Source organism: Cyprinodon tularosa, unplaced genomic scaffold (assembly GCF_016077235.1).
Source record: "Cyprinodon tularosa strain WSP-4 unplaced genomic scaffold, ASM1607723v1 ctg40, whole genome shotgun sequence".
NCBI classification, from domain to species: Eukaryota; Metazoa; Chordata; class Actinopteri; order Cyprinodontiformes; family Cyprinodontidae; genus Cyprinodon; species Cyprinodon tularosa.
Window position 1 is genome coordinate 285,005 of NW_024039119.1, and position 13,372 is coordinate 298,376.

Here is a 13,372-nt window from a genome sequence, read left to right on the forward strand (position 1 = left end):
TGGTCAAATCTTTTTTTTTTTTTTTTGCATCACTCACAAACTGTTAACATCCACATAGTTTCTGACGGACTTTATTGAGACTTTAACACCCACTTTTTAAAGCACTTTCCAAACCGTGACCTCACCCAACATCCTCCTTAGTGTTTAAAGTGACAAAATGAATTTAGGTTTTTCTCCTAGAAATTATTGTTGCTTTAACCTTCCATTGATTCCTCTGACTGTAGATTGTTGCATTTACCTAGTAAACGATTTTTCTCACAGACCTTTTATGACTATTGAAGATAAAATGCATCAGTCTTATTTAAATGTCGTATTCTCTTGTCTTTCCTTTTTAGAAAAAAAACAAAAACAAAACGCATGTGCCTGTGTCTCATCATACTGCAGCTTAATATTAAGAACAGAATGGACAAACAGATGAACGGTGGTAATAAATCAAGCCTTTTTGTGGTATGTTTTTCTCGTTCAGATATGAATAACATTTATCGTGCTCTGAGTATTTTATGAAACATTTTACCAAATGAAGCTACAGGCTTTAAGTGCCCTTTGGTGAGTTGTTGTTTATGAGACCAATAGATGCAGATACACAAGAACTTACTATAATAAACCCAACAATCTGACCTAATAGCAGCTCTACAGATTCTCACCAAACACATGTTCTCATATGAGTTTTAAACGCTCAAATAAAATATATTATTGGTTTTATATTTGTATAACTGGAGAAATTAATCTTCTGAAGCTGTGAAAAAGCCCACTGTGCACTCTTCTCACTAACAACTTACATCTCAAATATCTCAATAAATTGCGTTCTTTAATCGTAAAGTAGTTTAAATATGCAAGATGGAATAAATCCACAACAGACCAGAGAAAGCACATTTTCAGAACAAAATGAAAGATAAGGGCTGTTTTGGTGTAACATAAACATATATTTTTTTCAAAAACGCAATAAAAACAGGCAGGCAATAAATATGTGACATTATCAAAAGACAGATTACATTTCATACCTTGCGAATTCCTTAACATATTTTTTTATATATTCGAACCACAAAATGTATTTCATTGAGATTTTATTTGAAAGAACAACGAAAAGTAGCCCCTGAGATTTAAAGTGTAGAGGGAAATTATAGATAGTGTCTCAACTAAAATTTCCCGACACCTACAATCAAGATAATGCAATCAGGGACCAAGAAGGACCTATATTTATTCTGCCACCTCTCACTGTGAGGGGGGTGGTAAGGGAGCTTGCTGTTTAAATAGTGAACTAAAGAGCATTAGATTCCAAAGTCTCCTTCACAACAATATGAAACTGCCTATGCTTACATGTTGGGGAATAATGAAATAAAAAAACTTGATGTCCTTCTATAAAAAATTTAAAAAATACATGTCAGGGTTCATTAACTATAAATAAGACTAACCTAAGCCATTTTCTTTCTTAAAGTTGTTTTCCTTGGCCTTTATAAGGATTTGGATTGTATTTTAAGACTAAATAGAGCTACAGGGTTTGGGGTTTGGTAAGATAAGACTCACACTGAGCTTTTCAGCAACAATCCGTTCCAGGAGCGTGATATGGAAATAAAAGTTAATTTAGCCCACAATTAAGCACAGAGGTAGGTAATAACTAGGCCCATCTAAAACCCCTTGATCAGTGAGATTTGGTTTCTGTACTCACCACACTGCAGATACTGCCCTAATCAAGGTGTTTGAGGACATCCTTATAAATGCAGTCTATTGAAGAACCACAATGCTGGTATTATTGGACCCGAGTGCTTCATTCAACACTGTTGATCACTCAAGGGCCTGGAAAACTGGATCTGCCTTTGAGGTACAGCATTGGGCTTGTTGAAGGACAGGGACTTTTTTGTGTGTCAGAAGGTAACTTTAAACCAGAGACGAGTAAAATCACGTGGTGTTTCACAAGGGTCAATTTTAGGGCCCCTTATAATTCAGTATCTATATGCCCACCCTAAGTCAGATATTAACAGAGAACACAACATAAGTTACCATAACGACAGATGTCTTTTCTTAGTACCAGGTTGTTATAAACCCATACAAGCGCTGGATGAATGCATAAAAGAAATCAACGCAAAGATGTGCCTAAAGCTTCTTCAAACTTTTCTTCCAAGAATCGATTCATAACTTTTCAAGTTATCTTGTTCAAAGACAGTCAAACAAACACACAAACTTATAGTCTTTAAAATACCAGAACTTACACATAAAGTCATTTTAAACATTGAATCCGATGTTATGATCTAGAAATTACTCAGTACCTGATTTTTACCTTATATGTTTAAGTTTCTTGTATATTGCTACTATTACTTTTTTCTTGGATTACTACTTTCACTTTTATAAAATAAAAAGTAGAAGTAATGCTAATCTTACTTGAGCACCATTTTTGTCTACTCTACCCACCTCTGTTCAAGCATGGTGGAGGATCGGTGGTGGTATGGGTTTTTTTCTACCAAGGCACCCGGAAGCTCTGTTAGTGTGCAATGAATTATAAACTGCTTAAATAAACCTGTTTTCTTTTTTATTTCTGAAAATGTTATCAAATAAAAAAAGATTATTTTTTATATTTTGTTTGTGTTTGCCCTTTTCCATAGAACTAAAAGAATATTGTATACACAGTATGTCGTGTTTTACATATCCTTGTTCAGGTGTGCCTATAATGATGGCCGATGTTCTACTTAGCTGGTAGAGTGAATTAATAAAGTCCCTTGTAAAGATAAATGAGGTTAAAAAAGAAAAAGTCCATGAACTGATTTGGTCAATTTACTTTAGAATATGTTTTTAAACAATACTTTTCATTTAAACTTATTGTACAATTTTAGGTACATTATGAGTTTAGTACATGTTATATTTATAATTAGACAAGGTCTTGGTGTTGACCTATAAAAACTGACCATTTCCTTTCAGGAATCCACGTCCCAACTTTTTATTCCTTCCTCAAACTGCATTGAGGATAGAGTATCATGCATTCCTTCTTCCCCCCATCTCTATCTTCTGTGTCCTTCTTCTTCCGCCTCGTCTGATGCATGGATTGTCTTCTCTCATATGGAGTGTGTTTGTAAAAGTCATGGTAATCAAATTTCCCAGATTCCCGGGGATTAAAGAAGGTGCCGTTTGTGTGCGCCTTTCTGTGTGAGACTGTTTTATCTCCCTGCACATACAATATTAACTGTGTATTTAGTTGCGTATTGTAATGCAGCTGTGTCATTAGTCTTAGACCAGCTCAGCTGTAATATATCATCCATCATCTAAAGACTTAGAGGAGGAAACTATATACGAGATATTGATGCTTCATTTGCATACCATGAAAGTATACGTTTCTTCAATTGTGTCTGATTACAGGTTATACCAGTGGGAGGGTACTACAACTTAAAAGCCTTAATTATTTAAACAGTACGTCTACCTAAAATCAGAAACTGATGCTAGTCACACTTTTATGCGCTTTAGTCTTTGACTTTAATTATTCCCACTATCATTGAGTTCTCTGTCTCTGTTTTGTAACACTTGGAACAATAAGGCAGTTAGATTATTCATCTGTGGACATGTTTGCACACAGTCTGAGCAAACAGGAAAACATGGCAACAATAGGATTTCCCAGTCCAAAAACAAGCATGATCCTAAATGGATTGTTACATCTTGTTGGCAGCACAGATCTTCTGGCAGTTAATTTATCTGAACCTTGCCAGGTCACAATTTATACAGTGTCTTTTTAAAAATAAAGTACTCATACATATTCTAACATTTTCAAATTTTGTCAGGTCGAACCCTTATAGCTTTGTATTGCAGGGATTTTGTGTGTAAAAGATTTTATGTGAAAACACAGTCCATACTTGTGAAATTTTATTTCATTTTATGAACACTTTGTAAAAATTATGTTGTCAATTTGTATTTAGACCCCGAATTCAGAGCAAATCCTTGGATGGGTTGTGCCTCAGCTTTGCACATCTAAAGATAGAGCTTTTTTCTCTTTGAAAATACCTTAAGCTCACACAAAAACCTCTGGGAATGCTATCTGTGAACATCCAACTTCAAGTCTTCCCACAGATTATCTACTGGATCTCACCCCCTTGCAGGACTGCCCTTTATTTTGTTCCATATTCCCATCAGCTTTCATGTGTTTGCTAAAATAAACACCCAGATGCTGTCACTCTATGTTAAAAAGGGGAATTTGTGTATTTATATATTGGTGTATAGTGCTAATTTTCTAACACATATCAGATCACCTGTTCACTGTTTATTTTATGTGGCTGTTGTATAAAAAGCACCAAAAACCATATGCACAAGTTAAATTAAACCCTTATAAGTCAGAAGTTTTGTTATGATAGTGTTCACTCAGTGATTCTGAGTCTAAGATACATTTTTGCGCTGGATGTGATTAGGAGACAGAAACGTAGTTGTAAATTTTTCCATCAACCGTCTGTACTTATACTTCAAATTGGTGGCTTCCCCAGCCTTAAATTGAAAAACAACATTTATATTTTATTTTGTGTTACTCGTGTTTTATCTCACTTGGTATCGAGTAGTTTTGTTGTATTTTTTATACTTTTTTTAGTCTTTGTCATGTGCTTTTCCTCTTTCCTTTCACATCCTTGCTGGGGTAATGCTAACTTGTTGGTCACGTTTGTTCCTCATTGACTCATCGTTGACCCTCATTGACAACACGCATGCCCCAAATTGTACCAACATGGTCATTTTAAGGTAAATATAGTTAGCCAACAGGGCAATATAATTTAAAGCAACACTGTGTAACCTTTAGCCACTAGGTGGACGTTGAACTTCTAGGTTGAGGGCCCTTGAAAGCAGCTGGCAACACTGTCAGTTCAAAAATTAAACAGTCCGCCTCTGTGTTTTGGAATCTGATTGCAAACGTCTTTGGACCAGCAGATTTAGAAGACATTACTTGTAAAGACAAGGCTACATTCACCCCAATAGATAAAATTCTTCAAGGATATTTATTATCCCCATAGGGCAATTTGTCATACAACAGCAGCACAGACACGTTTGCACAACACATAGAAAGCCAACAATAAGTAAAATACTACAATGACTTCATTAGAGAACCAAACATAAGTCTGATTAGCTCTCATATAATTTCTGTTGCCTAACAATAAATTTAGCTTAGTTAGCTTTCATGTTTCAAGGGAAATTTTTGAGAATGTCAGACCGCACGGAACATCAGTACTTGCTAAGTGCTGCATATTGCCTAAATATATCTTAAATTGAATGAATACTTGGTTCAAAACTTACCCTGTGTTGCTTTAATCAGACAGGCTTTGTTTGAAACCAGACTGAACTGCTGGCTTAGATATTTGAAAGTCAATATATGTGACCAGGCTCTTTTAAAGCAGACTCCTAATGGCTCTCATCTTACCACTTCCATAAAGACTAGATTTGTGAAATCCATGACTAATTTTTGCATTGCACTTATGTTCTCCCACCTGAGCTGTGGGTCTCAGCAGCTCTTCTAGAGTCCCAGGTGACAGTTGAAAACTGGTTAAGATATTGTTCTATAACACAACTATTATATAAATTTCTTCCCAACTTTATCCCTGGCAGAGTGCTAAAAACTACCCCAGGGTTATGAATACTTTGTTATGAATACTTTTGAGGCACTGCGGTATTATTTTGTCTTCCTCAGTGAGGCTGTTAGTTACTTTCTCTGCCCACCTGAAGATGTCACTGCATGTTGAACTGAAAAGTCACAGTCAATTACAGTTTTTATGAGGTGGAAAGTACCACGACAGCCCAGAAGGCAATGACTGATGTCTGTCTCCTTTTGGATCGATAAAAGCACATTAAATTAGCAATTATTAAACAGCTTTACCAGTGCTGTATGCAGTTAATGGACGGAAAACAACCAGACTAAAGCAAAGAAAACATCTCCCATAGGCAACCCGATACACGTATGCTTGCTGTCTGGTCTAAAGAGTAAAAATGTTTCCCATCCTTTCCTGTTTTTTTTATTTATATACATGCATGGTACATTATATAAAGGTTAAAATGAAAGCTAACACCCACAGCATGAGTCACAGTGCTTGAAGGGAAGGTGATGACAGAGGGCTCTGCCTTTGCACAGAGCATTATCACTGCAAACATTATGTGAAGAGGAGCCCCCTTTGGATGACGATACCACACACTTACAAACAATTAAAGGCAAGCACATTTTCAACCAAAATAATCTGTTTCAGAGCATGTTTCCTATAGCTGGCTACGGCTAAGTGCAGAATGTTTTTAATACAATGCTTCCAGGCAAATTTAAGGATGCTAGAAATCAAAATGAAACTAATAACCTAGTAATTCCAGGAATTAGCTATTTTACGCTGTGTCTAAATGCAGAGTGTTTTTTTTTTTTTTTGGCATTCTGTTTTCATTCAGGTCAGCTATGAAATTATTAAAATTCAGATAAAAAAAAAACAACAATCTATTTATTAAAACGAAAATACTTTCAGTTTAAGTGAATTGCAGTCACAGTGAAATTTAATTTTGTGGGCAAGGGGTTGAATTAAATTCCTCATCTTAGTTCTGCTGCTTGTGGCATTGTTTAATTGTCAGTAATCACTGGCGAGTGGCCAAGTAAAAGCACATCCATTTCTAAGCTTTAGGACAGAAAAAAAATGTCTGGATTATTGTTGCAAATTCACTGCTGAACTCCTTGAAGCTCAAGCTGGCAATCATCAGAGTGGAGAATGTATTTTATTAAACCATGTGAGGGGGGTATATCACATTTTTGCAATACCCTGAAAGAGTGAGCGCAGGTCCAACGCCCAGGGCTCCGTTCCAGGCAGAGACAAATCAAAAACCACACAACAGTGGAAGAAGCCTGTCAAAGAGGCAGGGTTGATTTAATGCTAACGCTTGCCTAAGATTGTTTTACCTCTACTTTCCCACCTCCTTTTTTAACGGCCTCAGGTCTGTTGTCTGTGTTAAATCAGAGATTGCATACGATTTGTACATCTGTAATTTGGTGCTTGTCTTTAGGAGTTTGTGTTTTTAGGTTTGAGGAGGGTTAAATATTCATGACTTCAACTTGAGTGGCTCCAAGTTTTCTTTTTTTCATAAACAATAAACAAAAGACGTGAAATCTTTATTTAGCAGAAGCAAACAGAATTCTGAATTGATTTTCTTTTTTATAGAGACAGGAGTCCACAAGAGCTTCTGGAGTTAACTAGATTTGTTTGTTTCTACTGAAATGGAGCAACGGTGAGATATTTACAGAGAGCACACACATACTGAGCAGTGTTTCTCACTTGCCTGTTTTGTCTTTCTACATATTCAACAGAACCATCCTACAACAAAATGAACAGTACTGTATTGAAAGAACACATAAAACTTGATGTTAGTGCTTTAATAAAAAAACAACAATGCAGAAATTATCCCAAAACTTGAGCAAAAACAATCCAATATGTTGGTGATCTTTGGTATAACACTCTTTATTTTGTTTCAACAAATAGACACGCATACAGAGTGAGCGACTCCGTGCTTTATTTAAAATCAATCATCAGTTTTATCTAGTAACGTCTCTGAATGATTCAACTCCATTTCAGTCACAAATAGACAGACTGCTGCACCCTAGATGTACCAGGGAGTGTTATCACAGATCCTTTCTCCCAGCAGCTGTAAGACTTTATTAACATCACTGTTCCCAACACCCTCAATAAGTTGTTACATTCATGCTGACTTTTCAGTTTCTACCTAAGTTAAAGAACATGCTGCTGTCATTTTGCACGCCTCTGATGTTGCTGCTATTTTCAAATATCCATTACTGCAAAAATGTCCATAGCTGTATATTGTTTATTTATTCTCCAGTTGCACATTATTTATATTATTAAAACAGAGTGGCAGTCTGTGGGAGTGGTACTGGAACTCAGAACCTCAGGTTTCCAAGCTCTATGCCCTAACCACTAGGCCGCCACACCCACTTCCCTTTAAAAATAAAGTCCTGTCTTGTTAGCCTGTTTTTTTTGTTTTTCTTTTTTTTTTTATAAATTAGTGATTAACAACAAAATATTAAGGTGAAGAATTAATTTGAAGGTTTTCAGTAAGTGTGGAGGTTTCACCGATTTTTACCAGTTTTCCATTCTGCTCCATAGACCTGGAGTCGGCAACCTTTTGCTTTAGCAGCGCCACTTTTCCTCCTTCTGCCACAATATCAAATGATGTTAGAGCCTCTAAAAAGAAGAATGTTGAATATATTTGGTACTAAAAGAAATGCTTGATTTTTAGGGATAACAAATTCTGATATAATAAGCTCATGTGTGTGGATTTGAGGACTTAATGAATCATTGAGCATTTGAAAAAAAGAAAATGATGAGTTATTTTGTAGAGCGAGGCCAGCTGAGTCAGGCCTGTCCAGAAATATGATAATTAAAGAAATACTATGGTTTGAACCATGAGAAAGAACTTATACCTTTTGATTGTTAAAATTCTATGAATAAAACACATTTAAAGACACAGAAGAACTGTTAAAATCACGTTTTCTATCCCCTTTATCATCAAAAGTACTTCTACTTTGGTTATTGTTAGAGCCACAGTGGAGGGACAAAGGAGCTACATGTGGCACGGGAACCACCGGTCGCAGACCCATGGAATGGAGCATCAATGAGATTCTAACAAGCTAATGTAAGCTGATTAATGACTGGGCTGTGTCCTTGGTTGGCTAGCCTACAGTCTGCTTCTTACTGCATCTGATGTTCTGGCCTCTTAACTTGCCAACTATTCCTTCAAAACAGCATCACGATAATGACAGTAAAAAGCAGAGCTCCTTTAGTTTAGTGCCATGTTTTTGTCCCCAAACAGCTGACTGATTTTATGGTAAACAAAAGAACTCTTTAGGAGTGACAGACAAATTTGAAGCAGGTAATGCAGTCTGAATTCTACAAGAGCCTTTTCTGACACCTTAATAAAGGGATTCCTAACCCATTATAATGGTGTCATGTAAATGTTTTGTTTCAAGTGTAACGTTTTAAAACGAGACCATAACTTAAAAGATGAACCATGTCATAAAAAAATAATGTATTGCACTGGCTATCCTTATCTAACTAGTCTGATAGGTTTGTATTTTGGAAATGTAAAGAGATGAAATGTTTATTTAAAATGTTTTCTTTTTTAACTTTTTTTTTCTACCTACTGTACCTTGTGTCTTTCCTCTAACTCTTCCTTGAGTGTTTGCTTTCCTCCTTCCTTTTGTCCTTCCCACCTTGGATACACCATAGATATATATCCCATCCAATGTAGTCTTTCAGTTTTCTTCTTTCCATCCTCCTATCTGATCTCCATTCCACTCCCTATTCCTTTTTTTGTGTCTCATGTCCTCCCTCCCCTCTCTCTGTCCTTACTTCTTTTATATATTCCTCCCTTCATCACCTCCTCATTCCCTTCTTGTGCCATCCAATCCTTCCTTGTGTCCTCTCCTCCTACCTAGTTTTTCCAAGCTCCATATTTAAAGCATGATTGCAAAAATAGTGATTTTCAAATCGTGTATTCTGAAATGAGATTGAAGAACTGGGAATTCTGGAAACTGAGTCTTGAAATGCATGGGAATTTTTACATTTAAAAAATGCGCAGGAACGCTGACATGTGCTCCCATTCTTAGTTCACTGAGGAGGAGACAAACCTAAAGATCACCATGTAGACCCATCTTTCAAATTTATTCATTAAACTCCCAAATGCTCCCCTTAACGAATGTAATTAGAATATGGTAATGAGAGAGGGCTGAACCGGAGAGTGTTATAATACACTTAGCAGCACAGAGGCAGAGGAAACAGAGGGAAGGAGTTAGAGCAAAGAGAAACGGAGAGGCTGACTAACAGGGTGCCAATTTATGTCTCGTTGTAAACAAGTATTTATGCCAATGAGAGGTGGCACACACTTTCTTTAACCCCCCTTTCGTTGTAGCTCTCCATCTCCTCTTAGTATGCAAAAAACCCCCCACCCCCCCCAAAAAAAGAAAAATATCAACAATTGCAGAGCAGAGATGAGTCTCGTAGGGCCGAATGACTCACTTTGAGATGAGGCGGGGGTTAACGCAACCACTGGAGACTCCTTCACTGAGTTATCCCCCCCTCGCCACCTTGCCTCTCCGTCCTCTCCCCCCTCCCACCAGCAAGAACTCACATTCTTCTCTACAAATCTGAATGTGTGTGTGGCACGCACCTTCTTCCTGTTAACTTTGCAGGAGTTTTTGAGGACTCTGACAGACTTCATCCATTACGCCCTAGCGCAGCGGGGCATCCCGGCATTGTGTTTGACACCACACAACTGTTGGCGTCTTTGATGTGCTCTCCCCTACCCTCCTCCTCCCCTCCAGGAGAGAGGGGGAGGCGTCTCCTCAAATGCAAATCCGAACCAGGAGGAAGGAGAGGACAGGTACGAACTTTAAAGAGTTCCATTGATGTTTCCCTCTGGTGGATTCAGGCCAACGCTTTCTTGCTCTCAAGTCTCCATTGGAAGAGGCTGTGTTACTTTCCGTGCCCTTTGAGGGTGTATCTTTGTGTTGCCACCTTCACCGCATGGACCTTTGTAAATTATTGGATGAGAGAGACGAAAAAGGGTGAATGAAGGGACAGTAAAGACGTCGACCTAAAAGGAGAGCTGTGAAAGATAGTGAATTCTTATGAAGAAGCAATCAGCCCTATTTAGACACCAAGACTTTCTTCAATAAGCTGTATTAAACACACTAGTTTTTGATATATAATACCTAAAAATATAGAAGGGGAACAAAGCACAGCAAAGAATTCCAAATTCTCAGAACCACCTTTGATTATTCCTTTTTTAACACCTAAACTACCATAATAGATACATGACATCACGTCTGGTGCGCTGCAGCACAACAGTGCTATTTTGGAAATATACAGAACCCACTTGCATCTCTGTTTCAACTAAAAGGACCATGATGGTTGGATATTGGGTTCATAAGCATACAAATAAACTAGATAAAACAGTAAAGAGACATTTCCATTTCATGCTGAGGATCAGATGAAGTGAATGTGCACTTTGCATTTGTTCGCTTCATGCAGATTTATACCAATGAACCACATCTTTTACTCCACATCTTTTTGAAGATGCATCAGCTAACACGTCTCTCCAGCACCGGGCAAATCTGTAGCTCATGTTAAATAATCACGTAAAATGACATTTCAAGCTTTTTGGGAGCCATCTGTAAAGCATTGAGAGAGTACATTCCTGGTTTGAGAAATTCCCATAATACTGTCCTTGGTTTCTGCTTAAAGCTAAGCAGAAACAGTTGTTTTGGCCAAATGGTCACTTCTTCTTCTTCCTCAGAAACTTCTTTTTTACAGACTTAAAAACTTCTAAAGACGAGGGAAAAAATATCGATACATTAAAATATCACAATATCTTCATATGCTGATATATTGCCATTTAAAAACAACATATCAATCTCTTTTACTAATGAAATATTGCTATACGTCATCGTTATGCTAAGAAATCCCCCGAAAATTCATGAAATTTTGCCATATTTTTATATGTTGATATATTGACACGGTATCGATCTATTTTACTAACAAAATCTCACAAGAATTAGCAAAATATCACGAGAGTTTGTAACAGAACGATGAAATTTCACGAGATTTTGCAAGTAAAATAGATCGATACCGCGTTTTTAAAAATCAATTTGATATCAGCATATGAAAACATATTTGAGTATATTATTTTTCAAAGTGTCAGAAATGGATAACAAAACTGCTATTTTCAATGACTACTTATTTTTGTCCAGTTTTAACATTGGTATCGATATCGGTTATCGGCTACATAAGTTTTAAAATATCGGCATATCGGATATTGGCCAAAATCCCAATATCGTGCATCCCTAATTTAATATTTATTCATTTGTTTCTCTAATATATGATTCAAATGATAATATACGATTAAATTGTAAATAATTAAATTGTAAAATGTAATTTTAAAATAAATAAAACACGTCACTTTTTATTTATACATTTAATACAAAGTAAAGTAATGACCTATTTCTAGAGGTTCCGTAGTCTGTTGCGTTGTTATTTGGAGGCTTATAGGCATACATTTTTGGATAACCCTAATTGGATCACTTTTACAAAATGATTGTTTTTTGTAATAAAAAAAAAGGATTTCAGAAAGAGCAAAAACTTCAGCCTCCAACTCCTTTACCGACATTTCTATAAGTATACCACAGAAATGTAGCTTTGGTGAAATGCAAATAGCGTCATTTATTTCAACAGAATCTCAAGGTTGATCAGTTCCCTCTGACCCACCAGGAGAAGACTTCTCAGTAGGTTTGCTGGTTCTGTCTGACTGAACCCAGGTTCATGCACCTCCGCCACCTGTGTTCCCTGTAAGAAAAACAAAATGCCAGGATGACTGATTGCCCAATCACAGCTGGAGTTGGGGTAACATGAGATGTAACCTTAGTAAACAACAAAAAGAAGTGGATTATTATTGTTTTTCACCGTTTGAAGAGGGAGACAGAGAAATGTAGACAACACAACTAAAATATTCTCTCCTATGTTTTCATGGTCAAGGTTTCACACATATTATTATTCCAGTAAATAAAAAAACAACTTCACATTTCCATGTTTCATATCATTAGCAGTAGTTGCAAGTGAATATTCAATATTTCTTATTTAATTGATGGCAAAATGTTTATATGAGAAACATAAAGATTCTAGTCATGCTTTCAGACTTAACATTTGACAAGGATAAAAAGCATTAGTATTTTCTCTGTTTTGAAGTGACCTTTGAGTTGTCCAATCTTGTCCACATGCATGTCTGGAAATCCACCTGTTTGTCTAAGTCTGTGGCACAGAGATGAACCAGATCCTTGTCTCTTTCTCAACCAGGTGACAAAGCTCGTCACCACCGAAGGTCAGACGTTACCCTCTGCTGAAAGGCCAGCATTTAACATGTGTCACTGTGAGCTGCTTCTCTGTTTGTCCATGTTTGAACTGACAGACTAAAAGGGGAGACAGACAAATCCCAGACAAGTGATGATTTTATTTGTTTTATTCCTCTTGCAGCCAGCAACTTCATTCTCTAGCAACTCATTTGTATTTGTGTAGTAGACGTCTCAAACGGCCATGTTCGAGTGCATGTATGTTGCTTAGAGAGTGATGAGGTGTTTATATGATAAATACAAGGCGGGCTCGAGAGGAATTCTGATCAGGGGCTTTGCAACAGTTGTTATGGAAACAGCGTTAAGCAGTTGTATTAGCCGGCAGAGGTAATATAAGGGCTCTTGAAAGTCACACACAGCAGGGGGCAAGGCAGTTTGGGAGCATACTACAAACTACACTTTATTTGTCGTAGTTGACGAAAGACTCGATCAATCTGACTGTTCCTTATACAATATAGCAAATTTATCCCATCATTATATGTC

At 36.9% G+C, this 13,372-nt stretch overlaps 1 protein-coding gene across 10 annotated transcripts in view; it reads left to right on the forward strand.

Annotated features, from left to right (window-relative positions):
- LOC119791824 (calmodulin-binding transcription activator 1-like) overlaps positions 1–13,372 on the forward strand; it is a 108,998-nt gene that overhangs the window by 35,781 nt on the left and 59,845 nt on the right. The window lies entirely within an intron of this gene.